The following is a 13,228-nucleotide window of genomic DNA, read 5'->3' on the forward strand; positions in this document are numbered from 1 at the left end:
AAGAAGGATTGAAGAACAAAGAAAATGGTAAAAATGTAGATAAATTTAAATGAGTGCCTGTATAATATAACCATAGTAACATCATATGAGGTTTTTTAAAAAGCTAGAATTTTAAAATATACAACAACACAGAGTGATTGAAATTAAAATATTCCAAAGATCTGTGTTCATGAGGATTAGGACAGATTAATTTAGACTTTGATGAGTATGCATGTTAAAATATCTAAGGTAACCACTTAAACAATAAAAATAGAGTAAGTTCTCAACTAATGTGGAGGGGGGCAATTTTTTTTTTTTTAAAGTGATAATCCAAAAGAAAGCAAAGAAGAAAAAAATTGTAAGACAAATACAAAATTCTATTGTGGTGAGACTTCCAACTACAGGAGAATGAAAAGATCAGTGAATTCTCTCCAAACAAAAACAAGTATTAAATGAGGCATATTGTTTCTTTCTCCTTTCTTTTTTTCTCTGTTGGCAGGGCTCCCTTTAGTATCTCAAGTAGGGCAGGTCTTGTATTAGCAAAGCCGTTCAGCATTTGTTTGTCTGTGAAAAATTTAAGCTCTCCCTCAAATTTGAAGGAGAGCTTTGCTGGATAAAGAATTCTTGGTTGGAAATTTTTCTCTCTCAGAATTTTAAATATGTCTTGTCACTGCCTTCTTGCCTCCATGGTGGCCGCTGAGTAGTCACTACTTAGTCTTACGTTTTTTCCTTTGTATGTGGTGAATTGCTTTTCTCTTGCTGCTTTCAGAACTTGCTCCTTCTCTTCAGTATCTGACAGTCTGATCAGAATATGTCTTGGAGTGAGGTTATTTGGATTTATTCTATTTGGAGTTTGCTGGGCATTTATGCTTTGTGTATGTATATTGTGTAGAAGGTTTGGGAAATTTTCCCCAACAATTTCTTTGAATACTCTTTCTAGACCTATACCCTTCTTTTCCCCTTCTGGGACACCAATGAGTCTTTTATTTGGACGTTTTATATTATCAATTGTATCTCTGAGGTCCATTTCAACTTTTTTGATATTTTTTTCCCATTCTTTCTTTTGTTCTTTCATTTTCCATTTTGTTGTCCTCTAGGTCGCTGATTTGTTGTTCAGCTTCCTCTAGTCTTGTACTATGAGTATCCAGAATCTTTTTAATTTGGTCGACTGTTTCTTTTATTTCCATAAGATCATCTATTTTTTAATTTACTCTTGCAATTTCTTCTTCATGCTTTTCTAGGCTCTTATTCATGTCTTTTATATCCTGTGCCATGGTCTCGTTGTTTGTCTTTAGTTGTTTGATTAATTGTTCCAAGTACTGCGTCTCCTCTGATCTTTTGATTTGGGTGTTTGGGTTTGGGTTTTCCATATTGTCTGGTTTTTTCATATGCTTTAAAATTTTCTGTTGTTTTTGGCCTCTTGGCATTTGCTTAACTTGATAGGGTTCTTTTACAATATGCATGTTAATTCAAAGACTTCTCTCTAATTTGTCAGATCTACAGCTTGGTAGTGTACACTTTCTCTAACTAATCAGCAGGTGGCATCTGCCAGCCACCTATTCCCCTCAAGCCAGTTCTCCCAAACTTTGTCTTTGTGGTGTGTGGGGGTCTCATTCTTGTGGGGTCCAATTGGTGCACCAGTTTTGCGTATGTAGTTGGTGCTGCCCGCCCTGAATGTGGGGTGTATGTCTGAGCAGTTAGGGAGTGAGGGCGGCTTTAACAATCAAACCTCCCAGGTGTTCCTGGAGATTTAAGGCTGTTGCAAGAGTCTAAACCTTCAGTTCAGTCTTGCAACAGATTGTCTCTGCTACTGACCCACAAGTCCTTGGTACTGGCATAGGGTCCCTGGGATTTCTGAGTGGGTCCCTCTTCCAAGCTGTGCCCTTCTTGGGCCTCTGCTGAGGGAAGGCTGTGCTACATCACAAGTGCATGCCAACCCTCAAGGGAAGTTCTGGGCCACCAGCCATGTAGGGGCATTCCCAGCCTGCTGAAAGGATGGCTGAATGGGGCGTGTTAATTTCCACCTTTTCGCACCACTCTGCCTTCCTAGCTCCGGGACAATTAGCTGTGGGTGTGCAAAAGGCTATTGTCCATGCCAGATATTGTGGTGTGTGTGTGTGTGTTGCTGGAAACACTTCCCATCACACTGGTTTTTTTTTGGTGCAGCTCTGGGCTGTGGCACCAGTGCCAGGCAGGAGCATTCCTAGCCTGCTGGGAAGATGGCTGTAAGGGGCATGGTTTTTTTCCTCTTTTGGCTAACCTCTGCCTTCCTAGCTCCAAGACAATTAGCAGTGTGCAAAAGGCTATCATGCACTCCAGATATTGAGGTGTACTCACAGGTTATGGAGACACCATTCCTGCCATGCTTCACTGTGCGGTTCTCGCTGCTGTATCTGCAGCCGCTTTTGGGTTTTTAAAAAAGAACTAGTCTGAATCCAAACGCCAACCCATGGTTTCTCCACACTGCAATGTGGCTGCCGGATATTCAGCAGGCTTACTCACTTGTTTCGGAATGCAGACTCCCAGTTTCACCAAGTGCACAGTCCCTGTGGATTTAGCAGACTTTGTCCAGCTGGTGCATCGCTGGAACTGGTGTTCTGGGTGACTTTCTGGCTTTTATCTAGTATTTTTCATGGAGGTGTTTTTTTGCCCTGTCTCTCATAACCACCATCTTCCGGAAGTCTTCAAGCCATATTCTTTAATGCAATCTTTTGGGGGCAGACTGAGTAATCTTTTTTATTAGGGTGTGACCTCTTGATTAAATGTTTCTATGGAGAGTTGGCCCCACCCATTCAGGGTAGGTCTTGATTAGTTTACTGGAGTCCTTTAAAGGGAGCTCACACAGAGAGCAGAGAGATGAAAATGCTCTGGGATATGTTAAGGCAGGAGACCCAGACACTTGCTGATGCTTGGAGGTGCTTGGAGATGTAGCAGAAGGACGTTTGGAGATGCTAAGCTAAGAGATGAAGCCCAGAGACATTTTGGAGAAAGCCGTTTTGAAATGCAACCCGGGAGCAAAGGAACAACAGACGCCAGCCATGTGCCTTCCCAGCTGACAGAGGTGTTCCAGACACCATCGGCCATTCTTCAGTGAAGGTATCATCTTGTTGATGCCTTACTTCGGACACTTTTATGGCCTTAGGACTATAAATTTGTAACCAAATAAACCCCCTTTATAAAAGCCAATCCGTTTCTGGTATTTTGCATAATGGCAGCTCTAGCAAACCAGAACACCCTACAAAAATCTGATTTATGAAACTTTGTCCAAGAAACTACAGACCCTAAGCATCAGATGGAGAATCACAGGATTGTTTAGCTAATAAACCCTTGAGTATTCTATAGGACATGTAATTTAAAATTTGCTATTTGAGTGAAGTTAGAAAAAATTGAAATCTGGAAAAATATTGGATCAACAAACAACAGGGGTATAAAGCTGAATTCACTGGAGTTATCCGCACAAGGCTATGATACATTTGTTTTTGCCACCATTTTGTTCTGAAAGTATTTTTTTCTGAATTGGTAGCTGGCTAGCATGTCCTGTGTCACTCCATTTTATTATTCTGGGCCTTTTGAAGGACATAAAATTGCTTTTTAACCAAGGAGCAACATAAACCATAACGGCATATTTTTTTATTCACAGATGCGTGACTGCAAGCACCTTGTTATCTAGAGAGCTCCTCTAGGGAAGGTCTGTTCCATTCAGCTGTGTGTACCCAGCACCAAGCTCAGCGAGTGGTGTATATGAGGGGCTCCACAAACACGAGTTCATCAGAATTATAAGACTCAACACATTCAGCCCTTGGTCATCCCTGAGCCTGAGGAAAGCATTGAATGGATTATCTCATTGGCTGGGAAGTCAGAAACTGTTGCTGGGGTTGGTAATTTGTTAAATTTTGGACCTTCAAGTATCACAATGGTCTCATTTTCTGTGACCTGAAATGAGGTAGCAATTCAGAGGCAGAGAAACTGAATAGGCAAAAATGTAGCACACAGGGACGATTCCTAGAGAGCCTCTAAAATATTTTGTTGCAAAAGAGAAATGTGATTGTTATCATATTGCTTAAAGCCTTCAGCTGGTTTTCTTCAAGGCTGAGCTGTTCTCTGGTGGAAGGAAGAGGGACGACTAGGGGGAGCTAATGGTCTCCCTATTATCAGCTGAAACTAAGTGCTGTATTAGTTTCTGTAAATATTTGCTATGGGAGTAGTAAACAGGGAATAATGATCAGGTCTGAATCATTCATTTGTTACTTTGTAAGTGGCAAATTTAATGTCAGCTGTTTCAGTCAGCTTGAAGCATGTGTGTGATGCAATCAGCAGGTGGACAAGCCAGCAGTGACTGCAACAAGAGGTTCAGAGCTGCCTGTTTGGGGTGTGAAGAGTCTTCTGTTGATTGCCCTCTTGTCCTTTGGCATTATCCCCCTGTAGTTAATCCTCAGACCAGCTCCCACCCCCATCACCTCCAGTTCTTTAAACCATACATCCTCCTCCTTAGGATTTTGCAGCTACTTTTCATATGCACTGGCATTTGTGCCCAGGGACCTCTACTAGGACATGTTAGAGCCTTTTACCTGTCACCCTGCACACCTTACTTGATTTTTTCTCCTATTCTACAACCTCTCTGTTGTAGACCCATAAACTTGTTCCATGCTCTGGGCAGGCCTGGTTTAAATCTGCAAGACAAGTTGGGGAAGGTAATGAATCTCTTTGAGACTCGGAGGCCTCATTTCTAAAACACAGGGTGACTGACTGCCCTGGGTTTTCCTGGGATGCAGGACTTCCCATGCTAAAACCGGGAAAGTGCTGGGCAAAAAGAGGATGAGTTGGTAATCCTATTAAAACAGGACTAACAGCACCCCATTTCTTGTGTGCATGAAATGAAATGTTTTTTGTAAAGCATCTGGTAGAGCGAAAGTATTCAATAAATGCTAGCTCCCACACTCCTCAATCAAGAATAAGCATTTATGGAACATCTGCCATGTGTCCTCTGGTGGTGGTGGTGTGTGATCAAGTGACGCCTGAAACACGATTCCTGTCTTCAAGGTGTGGGACTAACATTAATGCACATGAGACAGCTATTGTATTTATTTGTACCTTAATACTCCATATCAGTTCAGAAAAGAATTAAAGGAAACTCAGAATTAATGATGCAGATACCTGAAAATAAGAGCCAAAGGACAACAAACACATAATTAAGGGAGACAGTGGTGGGATAATTATACTAGAAATGCAAGGGTAAGGAAAGCTACTCCAGTTGAACAAGAATCAGGCAGAGAACGAAACAAGAATAACACAGAGCAGGTTAAAAGGAAACACTAAATTATATGGTGTCAGCTCCTGAAGTTCAAGGTAGTGCTCAACCAGTGCAGGGCAGAGCTCAGCGATGATTTCTCTCCCACCAGCTGCATGACCAAGGGCAGGTGACCCACTCCACGCCACCGTTTCTTCACCTGGTCAGTGGGGGGAGTACTTCTTATGACAAGGCAGCTATTGATGTGTGTGTGACTCCAGACGGTTCTCTTCCCCTGCCCTTTAAGGAGACTGTTGTTCTGGTTTTTCTTAGGGTGTGGGAGGAAAAGCAAGGACCTGTACTCAGAATTTGGGGGGAAATTTCTCAAGAAGTTGGGAGGAGAGAGGACAGGATGGATGTGACGGGCAAGGGAATAAATGAGAGAGGGAAGAAGGATTTTCAGAAGTTTTGCTCAGGGCCACATAATCCCTTTGTGGTGCTTGACGTGGGTAAGTCAAGAGCTTGGGCCATTTTGTAAATTACTCTTTAGGTGTCAGACTGTGGTTCTTCGATCTCAAGCCCCCTCTGAGACATGGGCCAATGAGTTAACTTGTGAGGTAGCATCTTGCACAGGGCATGTTTGAATCTCGAATGGAATTCTCTCATAGGAACTTGTATCCCCTGGTTTTGCTCTTCAGTCAAAAAGGAAGAATGCAAAAACACTTATGTGAATATACTACAAACCTTTGGATTGGACACTTTAAATGGATGAGTTGTCTGGTATGTGAATTATATCTCTATAAAGCTGTTATTTAAAGAAAAGAATTTATGACCTTGTGGGGTCTTATGTTAAATAAGTCAGGGCATTCACTGGGAAGTAGAGGGATCCTGGAAATTGGCATGAGGGACCTATGGGCAGTTTCTGATGCAGTTGAGGACCTCAAACCCCAAATTCTGCCAAGCCTCCTTTGTCAGTAGAAGTGGTCCTTCCCCCTCCTGTCTGAGAGTCATCTCCCCTTGCATGAAGAACCTGTATTGATTTCTCTTGGTAGTGAAGTGGTTGATTTGCAAGGAACTGCAGAATTTCCTCAGAACCTGTCCTCACCCAGACCCTTTCTCTGTCCTAGCTACAGTCACTATGATCTCATCCAATCTTGTGGCTTTAAATGCCATCTCTAAGCTGATGGCTCAAATTTATAGCTTCAGCTCAGACCTGTCTTCTGAACTCCAGACTCATATATTCAATTGTCTTTTTAAAATCTCTACTTGGATACCTGATGGGCGTCTCAAAATTAGCAGGTCAGAATGGGCCGTTTTATCCCCCTCCCCAAAACTTGCCCCTCTTGCAGTCTTCCCTATTTTAGTTAATGGCAACTCAAAGGTTGAAGTCCTTGGTGTCATCTTTATCTCTTATCATTCTCTTAAACCTGCATCTAAAACATTAGACAATCTTGTTGGCTCTACCTTCAAAATATGCCTGGAATTTATCAGTTCTCACAATCTGCACGGCCATTCTGGTTTAAGACTTTATTGTCTCTCATCTCTGTTAATTGTAGCGACCTCCTCGCTGGTCTCTAGCTTCTAGTTTTGCCCTTCTTCAGTCTATTTCCAACACAGTAGCCAGAATAATCCCGTTAAAGTGCAAATCAGATCACAGTATTATTTTGCTTGAACGCTTGCAAAGGCTTCCCATTTCCCTTAGAGAAAAGCTAATATCCTTATAATGAGCCTAATGATCTGCCCCCCCACCTCTCTGAATTCATCTCTTTCTACCCCCCCCCCTTCTCATTCCACCTGGCCACGCTGCTGTTTTAGGGGTCCTTGGACAGGCTGGATTCACTCTGCCTCAGAGCCCCTGCTCAGAATGCTTGCTCCTCAGATAGCCACATGCCTTGCTTCTCACCTCCCAAAGCACTTTCCCAGTGTCTTTCCTGGCCACTTCTGTAAAATTTCAAATGCTCTCCACCCCTGACATTCCCATCCCCTTTCTCTGCTTCATATTTCTTCTCTATTACTTATCACTCTCTTGCATACTATATGTAGGCAGGGGGTTTTTATCTTTTTTTTCCTTCCACTGCTGCATCCCCAGTGCTGAAACTGTGTCTGGCACATTATAGGCTCTCAATAAGAAATTGTGGAATGAAAGTATGAAAACATGTGAAGTACTTAACATGGTATATAGTAAGTACTCAATTAGAGGAGCTGTTACTATTTAGCTGATTGGTTCAACCACAAAGCTGGGAGGTGTTCTAGACTTCCTTTCCTTTTCTTCCCCCATTTCCATATCTAAATGGTCATAAAATACTATAGATTCTACCTTAGCTTAAGCCCTCATCATTACTCACTTGGACTGTTTTCACAGCCTCCTGACTGAATCCTGTTTTATTGTTTTCCTTTTTTCTTTAAACATTGCTGCCAGAGTTTTGAAATCATAAATCTGATCATGTCAATCCCCTGCTTAAAATTCTTCAATGCCTCTCCAGACCCATCGGGATAAAGTTTACTCTTTCACTTAGTACACAAAGCCCTTCACGATCCAGCCCTCTGATCCCCTTTCTGGCCTCTTCTCCTGAGCTTCTTCCTCACACCCTTTGTTCTAACCAAATAGAGAGCCACTTGTGTTTCCCCAGAGAAGAGTGCTATTTTACACCTCCTTGCTTTTGTATAAGCTGTCCCTGCCGCCTGCGGTGACCTTCTTCTACCTCTCTCTCTCTTTTTGTAAATCTAGCTAATTATGCTCATCTTTCACATCTCGAGCATGGCATACTCCTGATTTTGTTTCTTGACCCCTCAATCTGGTTTAGACAGCACTTTTCTGTGCATGTCGCCATCATAGCATCCACAATCCTGCAGTGGAATTGATAGTTTGCTGGTCTGCCTCCCTAGCTAGTGAATAAAAACTAGGGGTGGGGGAGGGGTTGCACTGTGCTTTGCACCTCGCTGCCTAGTGCAGTGCCAAGGGGGCTGCAAGTGTTGGCTGAAATAGTGATGGTTGAATGGTTAAGACTCTGCGAGATTCCTGAAGCTGTCTGATCTGGAAGAAGAGTGGCAGACTGGAAGCTGGGAGGCAAGAGAGTCATGCAAGGGACAAAATAGAGTTGTGCTTCTCTTGGGGTTAGAAAGTAGCCACTTCAGATGGAATAGGGAATGGGCCAGGTTCTATAAAATAACAGTGATAGGATAAACACTCTGCAGTTTGTACTCTTGATTTGAAAAATGTCTTCTATTTTCTTTGCACGTTTCCTTTTTCTTATCCCTTGGTAGTAAATCAAGTCTAATGGAAAATTCCGGTTTGCCTTTGCTGTTCTAAAATAACCCAGGGGAAACAGTTTGGGTCCATGATTGAGCCAGAGCACTGAGAGGGTAGCCACGTCCCTCTTGTTGATAGCAGCAAGAATCTTTCCCAAACAGAAGAATTTCAAGTGCCCTATCACTTTGGGGGGCTTAAAAGATCCCTCTGTGCCTTCAACCAAGAAAAGTTAAGATTTTTGGCATGTAATTCTCCCTGCCTACAAATTGTTTTTTCTGAGCTGAAACCTTGAAGCTTCTGTGTGTTCTTTTATGAGAGACGGTTTTCCCCTTTCACAGATGATTAATAAACGCCTGGACGGAGGAGGTTTTCTGATTGGTTGTCGAGGCACAGAGAGACTTTCTGATTGGCCAGTGCAGAGGTGGGTAGAGCCGGTGCGAGGAGGAGGGTAGAGATGGAAGCGGATGGGAAGGCCGGAGAGCTCCCGGGCACTGAGGCACGGCGACCGTGAGCCCGTGCACACGTTGGTCAACTGTGAGAGTTTTGTTATTTTGAAATAAACTGCTGTAGGAAGGTGAAAAATATTTAAGCAACAGTTGGAGTGTTTGCAAATTACAACTCCCACTGATGAATTTAAGACGGTAAAAGTGTTAAGACTAAAACAATCTGTTCAAGGAGAGGTCTTGGAGGACATGAAAACCAAAAATAAAACGAAGCAAGTGAAATGGGTAAATAATGGAGAGAGGCAACAATAGCCACCTTATAATCACTGGGAAAATACCGACATTAATAAATCTTGAAAGACAGATATAGTACGCTGAAGACGGAGGGGACTTTCCTAGAACATTCAGTGACCGGAGGCAAGTGAAGTCGTTAGAGGAAGGTAGAAGTAACAAAAACAAAGGACATTGTTACAGAAAAACTGACAGGTACTGAGCTACCATTTGTTTTATGTGGGTATGGAGCACATGTATATAGTTTGTGTCCTTTAAAATGTCAGCCATTCTTATAAATATTCATCTTCATGTAGACAGGAGAGTGTGATTTTAGGCTCATAAGATTTTAGTGCTGGAGCTTAGAAGCCACCTCTTCCAACCCCATCATTTTACAGATGAGTACACTGAGGTCCAGGCAGGCACATGATTTGTGCAAAATCATATTCCCAGACAACATAACTGACTCCCTTTCTAGTGTTCAGGAGTTTCTAGCTTTTTAAAGTAAGAAGACCCCTGTTTTAATGTCAAGTATGTTGAACTCCCTCATATGATCAGAACTGTGTTTCTAGTATCCGCTGGTTTGAAAACTTACATTCGACAATGACAAAAAGCTATTATACATTTTGTAAAGCTTAGAATAAAGTATTTTGTATTGTATTAATCACAATAGCATCCACGTACATTTGAAAATGCATTGTACATATATGAGTGATGCATGATATTTTCAGGCTGTAGGCAGCCTGGTGGTCAAATGGAGACATGAGACCTTCCAAGGCTAATGGCTCCTAGTTGGGAAACGGCCTTACACCAGAATGAGCTGGCTCTTCCCAAACCAAGAATGAAAGGAAAATGAGCCCATTCTCTTAAGAACAAAGACATTATCAAGTGAAATCAAGTATCTTAGATTGATAGGAATTTTATAAGGACTTTGGGTAATTTCAGGTCACAGAAGAAAAGGGTCCTATTCTGAGAGCCTGGCTCAGGGCTTTGGTCACTATGATCACCAGAGGCTCCATTGAGCCAGGGGAATGTGACTAAAGCAGAGCAGAAAGGCAAGGGCTGCCATTCCATCTTCCTGGGTAGGAAGGAAATTCATTTGTATATGGGAGAGACTCAGAATGTCACAGATTAGTCCTGGGAATTGGAAGAGGGTTAGAGCAGGAGAAAGACTGAATGCTGCAGTGGCCCCCCAATAGTAGGAGACTATTGAGTCTGGGGAATATGTTGGACACATAGTGGGGATGATCAAAGGAGAAACCTGGGTAAGTTACCACTGATGGAATGCCTACTGTGTGCTAGGCACTCCGCCAGGTGCTTCACATGCACCATTTCATTTAATCTTCATAATAGCACTTTTAGGTGGAGGCTGTTATCTCCATCTTACAGATGATGAATAAAAACTTAGAGAGGTTTTGCAACTTGCCCAAAATCATGGAGCTGGAACTGGAACCCAGACAGTCTGATTCCAAAGTGCCTGTTCATAGCCACAACCATAGCAAGCAAGAGTGTTTAGCAAGTTATTGTGAGGGTCAATGGAGATAATCCATGTGGAGTGCTTAGCACTGTGTCAGGGCACATAAAAAGGGTTTGTCACATGGTGATGATGATTATAAAAATTTTCAACATCATCCTGTTGGAAGCACAAATCACATAAATGGTTGAAAATACTATATGGGGGAGTTGTAAGAAAATTAGAGTAAAATCTCCCATATGGGCCCTGTGCCAGTTTGAATGTATTGTATCCCCCAAAACGCAATTATCTTTGATGCAATCTTGTGTGGGCAGATGTATTAATGTTGAATAGACTGTGATTCTTTGAGTGTTTCCATGGAGAGGCAACCCACCCAATTGTAGGTGGTAACTCTGATTGGATGATTTCCATGGAGGTGTGGCCCCATCCATTCAGCATGGGCCTTGATTAGTTTACTAGAGCACTATATAAGCTCAGACAGAAGGAGCAAGCTTGCTACAGCCAAGATGGACACTTTGAAGAATGCAGCTGTAGCTGAGATAGACATTTTGAAGACTACCGTTGGAAGCTGATGCAGACATCTTGGAGAATGCCATTTTGAAATGCAACCTGGGAACAAGCAAATGCCAGCCATGTGCCTTCCCAGCTAACAGAAGTTTTCTGGATGCCATTGGCCATCCTCCAGTGAAGGTACCCAATTGTTGATGCGTTACCTTGGATACTTTATGGCCTTAAGACTGTAACTGTGTAACCAAATAAACCCCCTTTTATAAAATCCAACCCATTTCTGGTGTTTGCATTCTGGCAGCATTAGTAAACCAGAACAGGCCCAAAAAGAAAGAAAGAAAGGAAGAAAAAAAGGAAGAAAGAAAAGAAGAAAGGAAGAAGAAGGAAGGATAAAAGAAAGAAAGAAAGAAAAAGAAAGAAAAAAAGAAAGAAAAAGAAAGAAAAGAAAGAAAGAAAGAAAAAGAAAGAAAGAAAGAAAGAGAAAGAAAGAAAAGGAAAAGAATTGCATCCCTGACTTGAGGAAGGAAACCTCCTCTCCATTTCAGTGTGGTGACTGTGAGCCCAGAGGTGCGACCAGGGTGCAGATGGGTGAGAGGATTGATGTGGACAGTGAAACCTGCCAGTGGTGACTTCCACCAGGATTACAAGAACTGCCACCAATGTGGGGGGCGAGCTCTGTAACAGGCAGAAAGTGGGGCGGGGTCTTACATGGAAAAGGAAGAGACCTGAAGGAGAGGAGCTCCTGGGATTTGGTTGTTGGGCTTCAGAGACAAGATTATTTCATTATCACTTACCCTTGTTTGTTATTATCCATTTCCTTGTGTACAGTGTCTGTGAGGGGGACATTTGCCAGCAGATGACATCATAATGAAAAAATATTGATTTAGACAGGATCCCAAAAGGTTGAGCTCCAATGGTATGGTAGAAGGAGTTTGAATAAGTGCTAATTTTAGTTAATCTGCTTACTAAATCAGGAGTGGCCCTTTGGAACAGTAGAGCACTTCAAAGATGGTTCTGTCTTGGTATGCAAGAAAGAGGCCATGGTTTTATAGCTTGAATTTTCAAAATTTATGTTTCATTCTAGAGAATTAAAATTGTATATAAGTAGCAAAAATGACTTTCCTTAAATTTCAAGCAGAGCTTTAAAACTTCACACCTGAGGCGGGGCAAGATGGTGGATTGGCGAGGTGTATGTTTTAGTTACTCCTCCAGGGAAGTAGGTAGAAAGCCAGGAACTGCATGGACTGGACACTGCAGAGCAATCTGACTTTGGGCATACTTCATACAACACTCATGAAGATGTGGAACTGCTGAGATCAGCAAAATCTGAAAGTTTTTGAGGCCAGGGGACCTGCCCCCCTCCCTGCCAGGCTCAGTCCCGTGGGAGGAGGGGCCGTCAGTGCTGGGAATGAGAAGGGAGAACTGCAGTGGCAGCTCTTAGCAGAAACTCATCCTACTGATCCAAACTCCAGCCATAGATAGACTGAGACCAGAAACCAGAGAATCTGAGAGCAGCCAGCCCAGCAGAGAGGAGATAGGCATAGCAAAAAACAGCAAGACAAACTCAAAAATAAAAGCAGAGGCTTTTTGGAGTTCTGGTGAACACAGAAAGGGGAAGGGCAGAGCTCAGGCCCTGAGGCTCATTTGCAAATCCCAAAGAAAAACTGACCTCTCTGCCCCTTGAATCTTTCCTTAATAGCTCTAATTGCTTTGTCTCTTAGCATTTCAATAACCCATTAGATCTGCCAGGAGGGACCTTTTTATTTTATTTTATTTTTTTATTTTTCTAAAACAACTACTCTAAGAAGCCCAATACAGAAAGCCTCAAAGACTTGCAATTTGGGAAGGTCAAGACAAGAGCAGATCTAAGAGAGCTCTGAGACAAAAGGCAATAATCCAGTGGCTGAGAAAATTCACTAAACACCACAACTTCCCAAGAAAAGGGGGGCGTCTGCTCACAGCCATCATCCTGGTGGACAGGAAACACTCCTGCCCATTGCCAGCGCCATAGCACAGAGCTGCCCCAGACAACCGAGTGTGATGGAAGTGCTTCCAATAACATGTATACACCACAAAAT

Source organism: Choloepus didactylus, chromosome 2, assembly GCF_015220235.1.
Source record: "Choloepus didactylus isolate mChoDid1 chromosome 2, mChoDid1.pri, whole genome shotgun sequence".
Lineage (NCBI taxonomy): Eukaryota > Metazoa > Chordata > Mammalia > Pilosa > Megalonychidae > Choloepus > Choloepus didactylus.